The sequence below is a fragment of the Gopherus flavomarginatus genome, chromosome 1 (assembly GCF_025201925.1).
Source record: "Gopherus flavomarginatus isolate rGopFla2 chromosome 1, rGopFla2.mat.asm, whole genome shotgun sequence".
NCBI classification, from domain to species: domain Eukaryota; kingdom Metazoa; phylum Chordata; order Testudines; family Testudinidae; genus Gopherus; species Gopherus flavomarginatus.
In genome coordinates this window covers 35,542,844-35,561,578 of record NC_066617.1, presented here as the reverse complement: position 1 = coordinate 35,561,578, position 18,735 = coordinate 35,542,844, and positions in this window count along the sequence as shown.

The following is an 18,735-nucleotide window of genomic DNA, read 5'->3' as shown; positions in this document are numbered from 1 at the left end:
CCTGCCTTCACTAGCAGGACCAACTTTTGCTCCAGATCCCTAAGTGGCCCCCTCAAGGATTGAGCTCACAACCCTGGATTTAGCAGGCCAATGCTCAAACCACTGAGCTATCCCTCCCCTTTCCAACATAGAGTAAAATTGCTCCCAAAATAAGGATGTTTTGTTTTATTTTCCATCAACTAGAGAATATGTCAAATGCATGTCTTGCAACTGGACATCATATCTGCAGTTGATTGAAGCTTCTGATTTACAATTTGTGTGTGTGTAAGTTTAAAAAGAAAGAGGCAAGTCGCTGAAGAGAGTTAAATGGTCCAAATCTCTTGGAGGAGAATCAGAGGCAGCAGATAGAGAAGAAAAAGCGAATCAGAGTATGTTCCCGCACCACAGCCCTCCTGTCTCTAACCCCTCTGCAGTTGCTGTGAGGGAGCTAGAAGAAGTGAACTCTAACTTCCTAAGTAAGTCTCATAACAGAACTCTCAGTGCAATCTTAACTCTGGAGTCAGTGCTACACCTGCATAATTAACGTAACACAGGAAGGGATACTGGCCCAAACAGCTTGGCTGTAGGGAGTTGTCATAGTATCTTTCCCCAATCTGAACCTTAGAGTCCAAAAGTTGGGATACCAGCATTAATTCCTCTAAGCTTAATTACCTGCTTAGATCTGATAAGCTGCCACCAATCAGGAATTCCAGTCCCTGATACACTCTGGTCCCCCTAAAACCTTCCCTGGGGGCCCCCAAGACCCAGACCCCCTGGATCTTAACACAAGGAAAGTAAACCCCTTTCCTCACCATTGCCTCTCCTAGGATTTCCCTCCCTGGGTTACCCTGGAAGATTACCATGATTCAAACTCCTTGAATCTTAAAACAGGGAGGAATGTCCCTTCCCCCCCCTCCCCTTTCTCCCTCACCCAGAGGCAATACAGATTCAAGCTCCGTGAACCTAAAACAAAGGGATTCCCCCTTCTCCCCTCCCTTTCCCTTCCCTGGTAAGTACAGACTCAATTCCCTTGAGCCTCAACAAGGGGAAAAAATCAAATAGGTCTTAAAAACAAAACTTTTAATTAAAAAAAAAGAAAGAAAAAGGTAAAAGTTATCTCTGTAATTTAGATGGTAAAAGTTACAGGGTCTGTCAGCTTATAGAAACTGGAGAAAAAGCCTCCTCCAGCAGAAATACAAGTTAAAATACTTCCAGCAAACTACACATTTGCAAATACAGAAAACAATCAAAAGACTATAACAGCCTTTCTTACTAAATACTCATTATTCTGAATATATAAGAGACTGTAGCAGGGAGATTGGAAGAAACCTGGTTGCACGTCTAGTCCCTTCCAGGACCCAGAGAGAACAAAGCCAAACCCAAAAAACACAAACAAAGGCTTCCCTCCACCGAGATTTGAAAGTATCTTGTTTACTGATTTGTCCTCTGGTCAGGTGTTTGGTTCCCTGTTTGTTAACCCTTTACAGGTAAAAGAGACATTAACCCTTAACTATCTGTTTATGACAGGAGTAAGGAGAATGTGAATTACCACAGTGTGAGTTAATGGCATGTGATTCTTATGTACACAACTGATGACTCCTCTTTGCATTTTAAAATTTGTTAAGATTTGAGGACACTGGTGTGTGTGAGGGCTGGAATGGAGGACAGCAATAGAAGACTCGTAGACTCTAGGACTGGAAGGGACCTCGAGAGGTCATCGAGTCCAGTCCCCTGCCCTCACGGCAGGACCAAATACTGTCTAGACCATCCCTGATAGACATTTATCTAACCTACTCTTAAATATCTCCAGAGATGGAGATTCCACAACCTCCCTAGGCAATTTATTCCAGTGTTTAACTACCCTGACAGTTAGGAACTTTTTCCTAATGTCCAACCTAAATCTCCCTTGCTGCAGTTTAAACTCATTGCTTCTTGTTCTATCGTTAGAGGCTAAGGTGAACAAGTTTTCTCCCTCCTCCTGATGACACCCTTTTAGATACCTGAAAACTGCTCTCATGTCCCCTCTCAGTCTTCTCTTTTCCAAACTAAATAAACCCAATTCTTTCAGCCTTCCTTCATAGGTCATGTTCTCAAGACCTTTAATCATTCTTGTTGCTCTTCTCTGGACCCTCTCCAATTTCTCCACATCTTTCTTGAAATGCAATGCCCAGAACTGGACACAATACTCCAGTTGAGGCCTAACCAGTGCAGAGTAGAGCGGAAGAATGACTTCTCGTATCTTGTTTACAACACACCTGTTAATGCATCCCAGAATCATGTTTGCTTTTTTCGCAACAGTATCACACTGTTGACTCAAACTTAGCTTGTGGTCCACTATGACCCCTAGATCTCTTTCTGCCATACTCCTTCCTAGACAGTCTCTTCCCATTCTGTATGTGTGAAACTGATTGTTCCTTCCTAAGTGGAGCACTTTGCATTTGTCTTTATTGAACTTCATCCGGTTTACCTCAGACCATTTCTCCAATTTGTCCAGATCATTTTGAATTTTGACCCTATCCTCCAAAGCAGTTGCAATCCCTCCCAGTTTGGTATCGTCTGCAAACTTAATAAGCGTACTTTCTATGCCAACATCTAAGTTGTTGATGAAGATAGTGAACAGAGCTGGTCCCAAAACAGACCCCTGCGGAACCCTACTTGTTATACCTTTCCAGCAGGATTGGGAGCCATTAACAACTACTCTCTGAGTACAGTTATCCAGCCAGTTATGCATCCACTTTATAGTAGCCCCATCTAAATTGTATTTGCCTAGTTTATCGATAAGGATATCATGCGAAACCGTATCAAATGCCTTACTAAAGTCTAGGTATACCACATCCACCGCTTCTCCCTTATCCACAAGACTCGTTATCCTATCAAAGAAAGCTATCAGATTGGTTTGACCTGATTTGTTCTTTACAAATCCATGTTGGCTATTCCCTATCACCTTACCACCTTCCAAGCGTTTGCAGATGATTTATTTAATTACTTGCTCCATTAACTTCCCTGGCACAGAAGTTAAACTAACTGGTCTGTAGTTTCCTGGGTTGTTTTTATTTCCCTTTTTATAGATGGGCACTATATTTGCCCTTTTCCAGTCTTCTGGAATCTCTTCCGTCTCCCATGACTTGCCAAAGATAATAGTTAGAGGCTCAGATACCTCCTCTATTAACTCCTTGAGTATTCTAGGATGCGTTTCATCAGGGCCTGGTGACTTGCAGGCATCTAACTTTTCCAAGTGATTTTTAACTTGCTCTTTTTTTATTTTATCTTCTAAACCTACCCCCTTCCCATAAGCATTCACTATGTTAGACATTCCTTCAGACTTCTCAGTGAAGACCGAACTAACTGAAATAAATGCCATTTGAGAAGGGGAGTTTGTATGATGTTCTTTAGAGAGTGGCACGAGAAAGGGAGCAGCAATACTTGTGCGAGGGAGAAAAGGAAACCAAATTGCTAGAGCTTAAATTTCATGCAGTAAAGGGCAACTAGAGATGTTGCTAAGGCTCGATCTTTGCAATGCCTTGGAAGTGATACAGAAGATGACAAACCAATGCTGAGACACAATGGGCAAGTCATTTTTAGCAACACTGTGTTGAATAGACTTGAGAGGCACAATATGAGAGGTACCAGGGCTGAAAAGAGGAGGTTGTAATATCAAAAGTGAAGATGGCAAGGGCCACCTTTTTGGAAGTGGGAATGGATCTTTCGAATAGAGAGTAAACCCAGAGCATTTATCAATAGAGTTGATGTGAGGGGAAAGGAGAGAGAGGAGATGACATCAAAAAGTAATTTGCAAGTCAGAGTGTCTGGAAGAAAGGTGAAGTTGTTGATTGTGATTGCAACTGAAAGAATTAAAAAGGAAGATCTGTAACTAGCCATGTCAGTGATTAGAATATTGGTACATTGGAATATCTTTCCTGTCAGCAGATTGGTGTATTATGATGTTTGGAACTTAAAACTTTGCTACATGAAACTTAAAACTATGCTATATGAAATAATTTTTACACCATTTGTTTATGCATGGCAACATCTGTTCTTTCAAATTCATTTGTCACCAGGAAATTAAAATAGTACAAAACTTACAATGGTTATATTTTAACATGTAGCAAGCTCCTGGATACTTTTTGGAAACAATTCTGAGTCTTGATTGTAGGCTTGTATTGAAAATAAGGGCCTAATATCATTTTAGCTTTATTTCATGTTAGTCTATTTTCCAAAACACCCAGCATGCAGAAACTTATTTATGATACAAAACAAATAGACTGGAAAAACAAAATTGGCAGATGCCAGGATGAGTCCATTATCAATTTTTAAATCAATGTTGCCAAGTGATGTATGGAGTACTTTTACAAATCTGAAAAGTTCTTTATGGAACTGCTGGAAATTAAATAAAAAGAATATTAAGATTTTCAGCAATTCAGTCTATTGTATTTCGCTGCCTCTGGCATGAACAATAGTTGAATTCAATGGACATATTCTGTACCGTTCATCAGATATCACAGTTAGCCAGGCTTGTGTTGGATAGGGAAAAAGGAGACAGGAGACAGATATGGCCAATGAGAAGTGGCAAATGATAGTTCTTTCCCCAGTATGTACATCAGCAGACTTCACGTCACGTTACCAGAGACAATACCGCAATCTCTCCAATTACTCTTTATGTGACTTTTGGTGGTTGCCCTTTATTCCTCCTTTAATTGTTCAAGAAAATGTGACGACCTTCACTTAGATGAGGATCTGGACACTGAGTCATATGTTTTTATCCTTTCTGTGTTTTTAACTTTAATGTATTGAAATTTTGAGAGGCCGGATCCATCATGGGTGCTGGGGTAGAGGTCAGTGTTTGAAGCTTGCCAATGTTTTATTGTTTGACTTCCCAGTGCCCTAAAATGTTTTGGATGCTTCACAAATTCAAGCACAGAAATAGTCACTGCCTAGAGAAGTGTACAACCTAAATTCAAAGTGAGAATAAGTGCAGGTCATAGAGAGATGAGAAAGGAGAAGGGGAAGTGAATAAAGAAGGTTGACAATAGTAAGAATGTTTGATCACCCACCTCAGGGAATGATACAAACCTCAGAATAGCTGCATAACTTTTTATTCCTTTTTGCATTTCCTCCCACCTTACTCTTAAGTTAGAGAGCTGAAATGAATTTTTAGGAGGGATTTGAATGAGACAATGGGAGGTAGTTGGGTGTACAGATTTGGAAGGCAATTGTAAGTATAATGACAGCATGGAAGAAGCCATGGAGACAAGTGTCCTAGAAGAAGATGAAGGGGATATCAAGACTGGTGTCTCTGGCAGAGCAGAAAGGGCAGGTAAAATGTGAAAGGAAATCAGGTCAAAAACTGAGACAAGGGCTGATTTAAGGCAACGACACAGAGTTTAAATCTTTAAATTTTAATTTAAAGTTTAAAGATTTTACACATTGTAACCCTTCTGCCAGGTGGAGCCAGCAGCTACTAGGGATGGGTTCAGTATGTAGGGGTTCATTTTCAACAATACAACACAGAACTTGCTTGAGCTACATCCAGTAACCTGGGAAAATTATACACCACCCCAGGATGCCTCTAACAGGCAATACTTCCCCTCTTGCAAACACAGAGTCTGAGTGTAGAAAGGAAACTTTTCGTAAAAGGAGAGAAATAAACCAATATTAATTAGAGAAAATGCTGCAGGCAGGATTCATATACATGAAACCATGAGCAAAACGCCCACCCCAGTGTCTGGGCAGTGTCTTTTGTCTCAGGTTCTTGAGTCCTACAATCAAATTTTCATTTAAAATCTTTTCCTTCTCTGCTCCCTCACCACACACTCATCACAGTGGTTATCCTTGGTCAGTGCCAGAGTTCAGAGTTGCCTGTATGTGAGTTCTTCTCCTACCCTGGGTCAGGGGAGAAGATAAGGCACCTTGCTTACTCCACCATCCAAGATCTTGCTGTGGCATTGTTGCCCTGCCAGCCAGCATCTGCTCTGCTCTGCAAGCCAACCTGTCAGATGCTCATTGTTTTGTTGGTTGTCCTGCCAGCTGCTTGCCGCTGTGCACCATCACCTTCTGCTGCCACCTGCTTCTCTACTGTGACCTCTGCTGGTCAGTCTTTTGAGATTCCATCCAGTTCTTAGTGATTTTCAGTTCATGGGGGAACTTCATTGCTGAAGCAGGCTGGGCGGAAACACTGTACCACCATAAGTGATTTCAGCTCTAGTGATCACTTAAAACAAAATAATCCTAATGGAGCCTGTCTTCAAGTCAGCAGGGCCTGATAAAATATATCCTAGAATACTTAAGGAAATAGCTGAAGAGATTTCTCAGACTTTTGTGATTATCTTTGAGAACTCATAGAGGATGAGGGGATCCCAGAGGACTGGAAAAGAGCAAATATAGTACATATCTATAAAAAGGGATATAAGGACAACACAGGGAATTATAGACCAGTCAGCTTAATTTCAGCACTGGAAAAGAGCGAATAATCAAACAATAAATTTGTAAACACCTAGAAGAAAATAAGGTGATAAATAATGGTCAGCATGGATTTATCAAGAAGAAATCATGTCCAACCAATCTAATATCCTTCTCTAACAGGATAACAAGCCTGGTGGATAAGGGGAAGCAGTAGTTATCATATATCTTAGCTCCAATAAATCTTTTGATACTGTCTCATATGACTTTTTCATAAACAAATTAGAGAAATATCCCAGCTCTGGTTGGAAAAACATACCCAGAAAGTAGATATCAATAGTTCACAATCAAACTCTATTCTTCCCTGACACTGAGTGGAATTCACAGATTGGAATTGGGTGCCAAGGCTCCCATACGTTGAGTGGGGAGAGTTAGGAGCCTAAGAAAGAGATTCACAGAAGCCAGCAAGCTGAGGTGTCTAACTCCAGGCCAAAGGGAAACACTTCCCTTTGCTTGGGATGCTTAGCCAGGAGAGGTTCAGGAGTTTGGCACCTAAGACAGGTCAGCCACTTCAATAGCCTGTGTCCTAGCAGCCAGAACCCATATAGACACAGAGACCACATTATAGTCAGTATTTAGGGCACAAGCTGACATTTTCAAATCCCTGCTCAGCATGATTTAGCTCAGGGGTTTGAACCTAGATCACCCACATGCCATGTGAGTAATGCTCTAAGTCAGTGGTGGGCAACCCTCAGCCCGCGGGCTGCACGTGACCCATCAGGGTAATCTGATTGTGGGCCATGGGACATTTTGCTGACATTGATTGTCCGCAGGCATGGCCCCCTGTAGCTTCTGGTGGCTGTGGTTCACTGTTCCTGGCCAATGGGAGCTGCGGGAAGTGGCAGCCAGCATGTCCCTGCTCTAAGCACTGGACTGGGACACGCACCAGTCATCCCCTCAGTGTCATGATCTGCTCTACCAGGGCTATCTTTTGTGCAGGTTAGGTACGTGCTGAGCATGCCTGCTGGATTGGGTCTCCCCAGGAGAAAGAGCTGGGGGGAGCCCCTAAGTCTGTGAATCCAGCTATGGCCTAGGCATGACTGAGGATGCTGAACAGGTCAGACTTAGGCATCTTTGTGCATGTCCACTGATAGAAACTTAGGTGCCCAGGTAATTTAAATGTATGCAGGGTTAGGCAGAAACTGATATTCACTGATTTTGTGAATATCAGAGGCACTTAAATATTTGACTTAGGCACCTAAATAGGCAGTTAAGTACCTAACTCGCTTTGTGAATCTAGCCCTTAGATACCAATGCTTACAAACATCTAGGATAGATCCGACAGACAGATACTATACCCATCCAAGGATGTGTTTTGGGTATAGGACAGAAGACCTGATATGGTCAGAAAGAAATGGCAATTTGGTCTCAATGCAAGATTAGGCTCAGTGGTTCCTAAAAGTAAGAAAGAGTAGAATATCTTCAGTGAGCAAGCAAGGATTCAGATGAAGCATTTTAAAGTTCAGTTCATAATAAAATTAGCAGCTGTGTGTTCCACTAACTTGATCTTCAAGATGCTGTTTTGATTATTATAGGGATAGGTTTCATTTTCCAAATATTGTTCTACTTGTCTTCTTTGTTAGGTTGCTAACCCTGGAGCTCTTTTTCTGTCTATCAAAATGGTTCATATTGGCAGCATAATAAGAAAAGCTTTGAAATTATGATTGCACTGTGTTCATGGAAATATGCAAAGTCATGAGTTTAGGAATATTCAAATATAAACACAGGAAATTCTTATCTTAATAAACCCTAACAATATTGTTAGAATATTGATGTGCTTTGCATTTTTAAATGTTGTGGTCCTAATCTGAGAGAGACTTGTTTTGTATCTTGGAAATTTAGTGACTTCTGTTTGGAGTGGGGGATGAAATAACTATTTCCTCAATTCTTTTTTGCTGCACAAAAAATTGTAACCAATATTTACCTTTTAGCTGATCCTAGAAAAACAAATCCAGATGAGAAAAAGAAAAGAAAATGGGAAAATTTCCAACTATTTTTATTAATGTTCTATTCTCCTTTTATTTTTGACTTTCCTTCTTCTATATTTATAGACACTGGTAGTGCAGGGCATCATTATAGATAGAAATTTTGGTTTTCCCCTTTTCAGATTCTCACAGCAGGGCCAATAACAGGCAGCTGGGATAGTTTGGAACTATTCTTTTGAGCAATAACAAGCAGCTGTTTGCAAGTTCGAATATGGTGATCAAAGCTGATTCTTTGCTTCGTCCACTGAGTGTTTATAGTGGCATCACCAACAGAGGATGTAGAAGTTACTTACTGAAACTGACTGCCACAAGGACTGTCACAAGCAACATTTTGGACATTAATATTTCAGAATGTCATGAAGCCAATACAACATGTTACGATCTGTCATAACTTAGTCCCAGATTTGGACTTTAGCGTCCAAAATATGGGGGTTAGCATGAAACCCTCCAAGCTTAGTTACCAGCTTGGAGTTGGTACTTGCTGCCATCACCCAAAAAATTAGAGTGTTTTGGGGCACTCTGGTTCCCCCGAAACCCTTCCTTGGGGACCCCAAGACCCAAACCCTTGAGTCTCACAACAAAGGGAAATAAATCTTTTCCCTTCACCCCTCCAGGTGCTCCTGGAGAGATACACAGACACAAGCTCTGTGAATCTAAACAGAGAGAGCCCACCCTGTGTAATTCCAATCCTGGAAACAAAAGCACTTTCCTCTTCACCCAGAGGGAATGCAAAATCAGACTAGTAAATCTAACACACGCACAGATCTCCCTCTGACTTCTTCCTCCCACCAATTCCCTGGTGAGTACAGACTCAATTTCCCTGAAGTTTCCCAGAAAAGAAAACTCCAACAGGTCTCAAAAAGAAAGCTTTATATAACAAAGAAAGAAAAAATACATACAAATGGTCTCTCTGTATTAAGGTGACACATACAGGGTCAATTGCTTAAAAAAATATTGAATAAACAGCCTTATTCAAAAAGAATACAAATCAAAGCACTCCAGCCACTATAGACATGTAAATACCAAAGAAAAGAAATTATATAACTCACTATTTGATCTCTTTGTCCTTACAACTTGGAAACAGAAGATTAGAAAGCAGAAACTACTTCTCCAAAGCTCAGAGAAAGCAGGCAGACAGAAAACAAAGACTCAGACACAAACTTCCCTCCACCCAGAGTTGAAAAAATCCGGTTTTCTGATTGGTCCTCTGGTCAGGTGCTTCAGGTGAAAGAGACATTAACCCTTAGCTATCTGTTTATGACACGCCCCCCAAATTGCAGACAGTGGGGAAGCTCACTGGCGGCGATTTCCTTCTAGAACTTTAAAATAAACAGATTAATACAACACATGCACCTTTACATATACCACTAAGTATATAACTAACAGACTTCAACATTTTAAGAACACTTTTTAACTACTAGAGTCTGGGAAACTCTCACGGGAGAGTGCATCAGCTACTTTGTTAGAAGCTTCTGTGATGTGCTGAATTTCAAAATCAAAATCTTGGAGAGCTAAACTCCAACGAAGAAGTTTCTTGTTGTTTCCCTTGGCAGTATGAAGCCACTTTAGTGCAGCATGGTCAGTTTGTAGTTGGAGCCATTGGTTTGATGGTGGTACGAGGTGGCAACCAAGTGATTCACCCCATGAGTTTCCCACAGTTTTTCCATGGTCCCTGCCAGGAAAGTAGACCCTGAATCTGTAAGGATGTAGGAGGGCCAACCTACCCTGGCAAAGATGTCTGTTAAGGCCAGGCACACAGTGTTAGCCCTGGTGTTGCCTAGAGCGACTGCTTCCGGCCATCGGGTAGCAAAGTCCACTAAAGTCAGTACATACTGCTTTCCTCTGGGCGTCTTTTTTGGGAAAGGGCCCAGAATATCCACAGCTACTCGCTGAAATGGGACCTCAATTATGGGGAGTGGCTGGAGAGGGGCCTTGACCTGGTCTTGAGGCTTTCCCACTCTTTGGCACACCTCACAAGACCGGACATACTTGGCAACATCCTTGCCCATCCCCTCCCAGTGGAAGGACTTCCCCAACCGGTCCTTGGTTCTGTTCACCCCAGCATGGCCACTGGGATGATCATGGGCTAAGCTTAAGAGCTTCCCTCGGTACTTAGTTGGAACCACCAACTGTTTTTGCGGCTGCCATTCTTCCCGGTGTCCACCAGAAAGAATTTCCTTGTATAAAAGTCCTTGGTTTATAACAAACCGGGATCGATTAGAAGAGCTGAGAGGCGGTGGGGTGCTCCGTGCCGCCGCCCACGCTTTCTGAAGACTGTTACCTGCTTCCTGCTCAGTCTGGAACTGTTCCCTTGAGTCTGGGGTCACCAGTTCTTCCTCAGACTGTGGACTTGGGCTTGGTCCCTCTGGAAGCAATGTAGGTGATGGGGTTGTTTCCGTTGCTGGTGAACCGCTCTCCGCTGGTGCACCTGAGGTTATTTCAGGCTCTGGCTGAGCCTTTTGGGTATGGCTGTCTGTTGCTTCTGCCAGTTTTGGCTCGCTGGCGCCCTCTGGCTTTGAGTTTGAAGATGGGGTTGCAATTGCTGGTGCTGGTTGCTGTTCCAGTTCCAGGCCTGGGACTGGAGGTGCTGTGGCTGTTTCAGTGGTAGACATGGAATCTGGGTCCACTACCTCTGTCTGGGTCTCTGGTAACACAGACGGGGCCTCTGTGGACGGCTCAGGAACAGGAATGGGTCTGGAAGCTTGCCTGGTTTGGCTACGTGTAACCATTCCCACTCTCTTGGCCCGCTTCACCTGATTGGCCAAGTCTTCCCCCAGTAGCATGGGGATAGGATAATTGTCATAGACTGCAAAAGTCCACATTCCTGACCAGCCTTTGTACTGGACAGGCAGTTGAGCTGTAGGCAAGTCTACAGCTTGTGACATGAAGGGGTAAATTGTAACTTTGGCCTTTGGGTTGATGAATTTGGGGTCAACGAAGGATTGGTGGATAGCTGACACTTGTGCCCCCGTGTCTCTCCACGCAGTAACCTTCTTTCCGCCCACTCTCAAATTTTCCCTTCGCTCCAAGGGTATTTGAGAGGCATCCGGGCGTGGGGATCTTTGGTGTGATGGTGGTGTAATGAATTGAACTCGCATGGTGTTCTTTGGACAGTTGGCCTTGATATGTCCCAGTTCATTACATTTAAAGCATCTTCCATCTGATGGGTCACTGGGCCGAGGTGAGTTACTGGAGACTGGTGAGGTGGAAGAATAGGGCGTCTGTGGCTTTACTTGGGTTGTAGGTGGGGTCTTTGGCTGTCCTCGGTTGTAGGGTTTATGGTCGGTGTGCCCCCTGGGGTATTCGTTCCCCTTGACCGTAGCTTTCTTGCTTTCTGCCACTTCCATCCATCTGGCTCCAATCTCCCCCGCCTCAGCGAGATTTTTGGGTTTTCCATCTTGTATGTACCGTGTGATGTCTTCAGGAACACCATCCAAGAACTGCTCCATTTGTATGAGGAGGTGCAGTTCTTCCAAGGTTTTAACATTGTGCCCTGATATCCAGGCCTCATAATTTTTCCCAACGTAGTAGGCGTGTTTGGGAAATGACACATCTGGTTTCCACTTTTGGGTTCTGAAGCGCCGACGGGCATGATCCGGGGTGATCGCCATTCTGTATCTGGCCTTGGTTTGAAAAAGTTTATAGTCATTTATTTGCTGCTTAGGCATTTCAGCTGCCACCTCTGCTAAAGGTCCACTGAGCTGTGGCCTCAATTCTACCATGTACTGGTCTTCAGGGATGCTGTACCCAAGACAGGCTCTTTCAAAATTTTCCAAGAAGGCCTCGGTGTCGTCACCTGCCTTGTAGGTGGGAAATTTTCTGTGGTGTGGAACCATAATTGGCGAAGGGTTGTTAGGATTGGCTGGCACATGCAGCCCAGCTTGCGCTAAGTCCAGTTCATGTTTTCTCTGTTTTTCCTTTTCTTCATTTTCTTTTTGTTGTTTTTTCCATTTCTCGGCGGTGGGCCGCCTCTTCTTCTTCTTGTTTCCTTCTGTGGGCCACCTCTTCTTCTTCTGGTTTTCTTTTGTGTGCTGCCTCTTTGGCTGCCTGTTCTCTTTGGTAGGCTGCCAGTTTGATGCTTTCTTCCTTTTCTTTCAGCTCCACCTCTTTTTGTCTTTTTTCCAGTTGTCGCCTGTGTTCAGCTTCTTTGATTTGTCCTTCGGCCTTCATTTTTGTCTTGGTAGACATGGTTTCTGTTTTCTTGTGTTGGGGTGCCCTCCGGTATTTATCTTCAGAACTGCAGGTTCTCTGTTGCCTCCTGAAGTCTGCCTAGCAACAGTGCTTATTTCCTTTTCTTCCTCTAGCGTAAACTAGAAAAACCACTTTATTTGCATGTATATAGTGCTGGTATTTGCCTCCTAATGGGAGTGCTATTGCATGACAAAAGACCTGTAACAGCTCCTTAATGGCTTCTTGCTTAATATGCAAGCCACAAACTGCCAGAGAGAGCAGAAAAAAAAATTCTCTCTGGTTTTTTTGAAAACCAAACCCTCTCTGCTAAAAAGTCCCTAGCAGAGAAAAGAGAAATATAATATTCCTACTGGCTTCTGGATTCTATCCCACCACTGCCACCATGTCATAACTTAGTCCCAGATTTGGACCTTAGCGTCCAAAATATGGGGGTTAGCATGAAAACCTCCAAGCTTAGTTACCAGCTTGGAGTTGGTACTTGCTGCCACCACCCAAAAAATTAGAGTGTTTTGGGGCACTCTGGTCCCCCCGAAACCCTTCCCTGGGGACCCCAAGACCCAAACCCTTGAGTCTCACAACAAAGGGAAATAAATCTTTTCCCTTCCCCCCTCCAGGTGCTCCTGGAGAGATACACAGACACAAGCTCTGTGAATCTAAACAGAGGGAGCCCACCCTGTGTACTTCCAATCCTGGAAACAAAAGCACTTTCCTCTTCACCCAGAGGGAATGCAAAATCAGACTAGTAAATCTAACACACACACAGATCTCCCTCTGACTTCTTCCTCCCACCAATTCCCTGGTGAGTACAGACTCAATTTCCCTGAAGTTTCCCAGAAAAGAAAACTCCAACAGGTCTCAAAAAGAAAGCTTTATATAAAAAAGAAAGAAAAAATACATACAAATGGTCTCTCTGTATTAAAGTGACACATACAGGGTCAATTGCTTAAAAAATATTGAATAAACAGCCTTATTCAAAAAGAATACAAATCAAAGCACTCCAGCCACTATAGACATGTAAATACCAAAGAAAAGAAATTATATAACTCACTATTTGATCTCTTTGTCCTTACAACTTGGAAACAGAAGATTAGAAAGCAGAAACTACTTCTCCAAAGCTCAGAGAAAGCAGGCAGACAGAAAACAAAGACTCAGACACAAACTTCCCTCCACCCAGAGTTGAAAAAATCCGGTTTTCTGATTGGTCCTCTGGTCAGGTGCTTCAGGTGAAAGAGACATTAACCCTTAGCTATCTGTTTATGACACCATCTGGAAGATTCAAAGACGCGGAGGGGAAGGGAAGGGGCATAGGTAAGAAACACAAATCCGTAGGTTTAGAAATGTATAATAGTCTAAGAGCAGCCAGTGTTATAAAACATCGATTAGAAAAGTTCCTCAGTAATACATAACTTCTTAGTGTTTCAACTGGGGCTGTCAAATGATTAAAAAAATTAATCATGATTAATCGGGAGATTACAAAAAATAGTCACGATTAATCGTAGTTTTAATCACACTATTAAACAATAACAGAATACCGTTGCCTTGGCAACCATGGGCTCCCCACACCTCTATTGCCATTGGCTCCCACAGGCTCCCCTGGGTCACCTAACTCCCAGCACCTCCGGGCCCTGCTGTCTCCCCTCAGTGCTTAATTTGTATTGAAAGAGGTGCTGGGACTCTTTAAGGAGAGCACTCAGGAGGAGTGTAGGCAGCACTCACTCCTGAGCCAGCAGCAGCAGCTCAGGAGCAGGCAGGCTTCCCCTGTTCACTGACCCCAGCTCCTTGGCGATGGGGTACATGGGCAGACAAGCAGCAAGCTCCTGGTCTGGAGCACCCTGCCCCAGAGGCACACAGCACTGCCCCCCTGAGCATGGCACCCTGGGTGATGGCTCCCCTCACCACACTTAAGGCTGGCCCTGTCCAGCAGGGAGGGTATGGTGCTGGTGGCGGGGGGCCGGGCTCCTCTCTCATCCCTGGAAGGTGTTTAACCTGCTCCCCCAAATTGCCTGCAGACTACAGGAAAGGCTCATGATAGATTAGTGTCACAGCCGGTGCCTCCTTCCCCACCTGGTCGTCACCGAGTCCCATCTTCAGAGGTGTAGGATTAACACTCTTTTAAAAAAAAAAGGATTATTTTGTTGTCAGTTAATTGCATGTGTTAAACTGCTATTAGTTGACCGCCCTAGTTTTGACAGATGCATCCGTTTAAAGGAGGAGAGATTTGTGTGATTGTTTACTATTGTGTCAACAACAGTAGCGAATAGATCCGATGACCAGAAATCAGAGGGTAGCAACTGCAAAAATCTGTTCATCATAAAATAGAAAACAAAAGTTTCAAAGCATTTCTACTTTGCATGCAGAGCTAACTTTAAATTATCGGCTTTTCTCTCTTTTTCAAAAACAGGTCACAGTGCCATGCTGGTTTAAAACATTCTGGTTGCAAATTATCAGAGTATTCAAAGGTGTGAATTATTTTCTTAAAGCAGAAATTGTCTATGGGTATCAAGTACTTTCAATATGATGTTCAGGATAAGTTAAGTGGATAATAAGTGACAGAAACCTTTTGAAAACTTCAAATTATATTGAAAAATTAGTCTGCGTGTGCCTTGTCATTCAAATATATGTTGTGTCAAGATGGGGCAATACAATATGTTCCCATGGATGGAAAGTACCTTCAATATGGCAGTTGAAAAGAGTTGTAGAACAGGAACTCAGACTTTTTCATAGTGAAGACCCCAATCCAATAGAGATTGTCCCGTGGAAAACTCCCTTCCCCCTCTCAGTCACATGAATGGCTTCACTTCAAATTAGTGATCAAATAACATCCCAGTATGATTACAGCAATTGCTTACATAGAAAAGCAATACTGCAGATGTTTATTTTTAATGTGATTTAGCTCCTGGAAATGAAAGGGAAAGCCAGCACCTATGATTACCTGCAAGTTTTCTGGATTCATGAGCCATATTTTGGGAATCAGTGGTTTAGAAAAGAATAGCCGTAGGCCAGTCTGTTAGATAATGCTAGTTTACAGTTAACCTAAAAACAAAAAAACATTTATTTTATTACTATATTTTCCATATTGAGATGGATAAAAGAATCCTACAACTTTAAAGGGTATTAGTGTGCACTTAAATCTGTACCAGAGCTTCATTTATGTATTTTACAGTTGAACAGAACTTAACATTTTGATTTTTGCAGGCATATTATCTACTCAGTTTGAAATAAGTCATGTATTACAGTTTGTAACTGATTTCTAATCTCCCTAATTCTGATACTGAAAGATGGAATATAGCTCTCATGTAAATCTTCTTTGTTTAACAAACTAGTCTTAAAATACATATGAAAGGAACACTGTTAAGGTTGAAAAGCCTCATAATCGATCCAGATGGGTAAAAGTCACAGGCATGCATTTTTTTGCAAAGTCTATACATTTCCATATGTGTGAGTATATTCAATCAAGAAGTTTTTTTCTGTAATAAAATGAGTAGCTCCAGCTCAGCAAGAGAGCTGTACAAACCCCAGTAGTATAAGTTCCTAGGGGTTTCATGTGAATTTTTTTTTCACTTGCATGGACTCACTCTCTACCACGCTGAATTTCACTCTGCATTTGGGATTTGATCAAACAAATATCCAAGCTGAAGTCACAAGTATAGATTCTCAATTTTGCTACTTTGGATTTATGCCATTTATGTAATTTGTTGACTTTATTGTAGCAGAGCAGAAAATCAGACTCACTGAGTTTTGCCTAGTTTCCATTTCATCTTTTCCTGACACTTGGAACCTGGCCCAGGTAACTCCAAAATAAACCCAGAGTCACCTAAACATTTGCAAACTGTAGGAAAATTGTGGCCAAATATACTATGCATGGATTTGTTTCTGTCAATCATTGGTTTATTGTATTTAAAATACAAACTCTATAGATTGTTGAATAATGTATTTTTAATATTTTCCCCATAAATTATTGAATACATTATTTGCAAAATATTATGATTATAAATAGAATCGGGACAGGCCTCTTTCCTCTGTGACTGCAGAGGGCATTTTGGTAGCAGAAGCAGTACAAAGATGGGGAGAGCAAGGAGATACGTACCAGGGAGGATGGAAGGAAGGCATGCAAGCAGTGTGCTCTCATTGCACAGTATAGAACTCCGTTCTGCATAAGTCCCCTGTGCAACAATGAGTAGAAGCAGTGAGAAGGCTGGAGGTGCAAAACTGGAGGTTGGCGGGGCTAGAAGAGCTTCAAATCCTGAACAAATTCTTCCCACCACAGATTCCTCCCCACTCTGCTGCTGCCGTTCCACCAGAGGATTCAGCGGACCTGGGGTCCTCGGCGGTGGAGGACCCTCGCCGCCAAAGACCAGGCACTTCAGTGGCAGGTCCTGGAGCGGAAGGACCCCATGCTGCTGAATTGCTGCCAAAGACCCGGAGTGAAAGAAGCTCTGGGGGCCTAGGCCCCATGAGAGTTTTCCGGGGCCCCCAGAGCGAGTGAAGGACCCTGCTCCAGGGGCCCCGAAAAACTCTCTTGGGGGCCCCTGAGGGGCCCGGGGCTGGACAAATTGCCCCACTTGCCTCCCCCCCCTCTGGGCAGCCCTGCTTTCCACTCAGGCTGGGACTTGGAGACAGGATTTACTACATTATGCATTTATTGGTAACTCAGTGGTCCTATTTTCCCTTTCTCTATTGTCCTTTTTCTTCCAGCTTCCTTTTCATTTTGTTTCTTTGTTCACAGAGAACACATTTCATTTTCGCTGAGCACATTACAATTCCCTGCTTGCTGGACCCATTTAAGACTATATTCAGCAGCCACATGTTTAGTAGCCTTAATGTGAAAACTGAAGAGTATCTACAACTTTTGCAATACATTATAACCAGTTTTCCTTTTTTTGTCATTCAATCAAATATTCTTTGTATAGCTTTGTTCATACCAGGGTATCACAGGATGATTCACAATGGATTATAGTTTTTAGACTGTATGGATACACTCTACATTTAGTCTCTTTTGTCTGTGTGATGACTTTGCACAAGTTATCGCTTCTCTTCAGCATTTTATTACAAATGTAATAAGTTTAATTTAAAATCTTCTCCAGAGATCAGCTGGAGATCTTCAGTCCTGGAGAATGTTTTTTGTCATTCTGATTACTTCTGGCTGGACACTGCAAGGGCTTTCTTTTCTTAATGTCCGTTCCTCAAGAAGAGGTACATCCAATTTCACATCCTTTTGATTTACAATAAAGATCCTAGCATTTAAAACTAGAATCCTATTCACCTTTTTTAATTTCGGTGGCTGTCATGTGACAGTGGTAAAGAATCACACAGTCACTTGCTTTTAACAATGAACATGGAAAAAGGGAAACAAATTTTATCCATTAAAGCTATTTTTGTCTCTGTTCTTCAGTTTAGATCTCCCTCAGTCCTCTCTTCTCTGGCTTCCTGCTACAAATTTAAAGAAACAATACATATATCCATATATGCTTTTGGCAGTAATTTGCCTTCTTTTTCTGGTCATTCTGCTGTAGAATCTTTCTATTTGTATATGTTTTATCTTTTGCTTCACTGTTTGAAGTCTAATGCATCTACACTTATTTACTTCAAACTGCTTTCATCATGTATTACCCCACCTTTTTATGATCTAAATAATACTGTGCCAGACTGTATCATTCATTGTTATATTCTCTCTGTCTGCCAGTTTAGCATCTGCAAACTTGGAAACCTTATTTTTTATATTACATTTCCAGTAACTGAAATATATTATTTATAATTCATTCTTTCAGTGAACCTTGTAGCACCATTCTATCAGTTCTCTTCCAGCTTGAAATTTAAGTCATGCAGATAGTGCAAGAAAATTCAAAAGATTTCCCAGGAAATCTGGCCGACTAGTGATTTGTAATGTGTCATATGATGAAATCCAGAGTTTACATAGCAAGGCTCTGGGTTAAATGTATCTTAATGCCATAGCCTTGTTCATGCATTAAGCAAGCTCTTTTCTTGTATATACCGTAAATTCAAGTACCATTAAAAAAGATCTCAGTCCAGGTAGGTTGAAGAGAACATGTTGCAGTTTCCTGCTTAGTAGTAGTTTATTTGTTATTATCATTTTTACTCTCTTTGTTAACAAAAGATTAGAAAC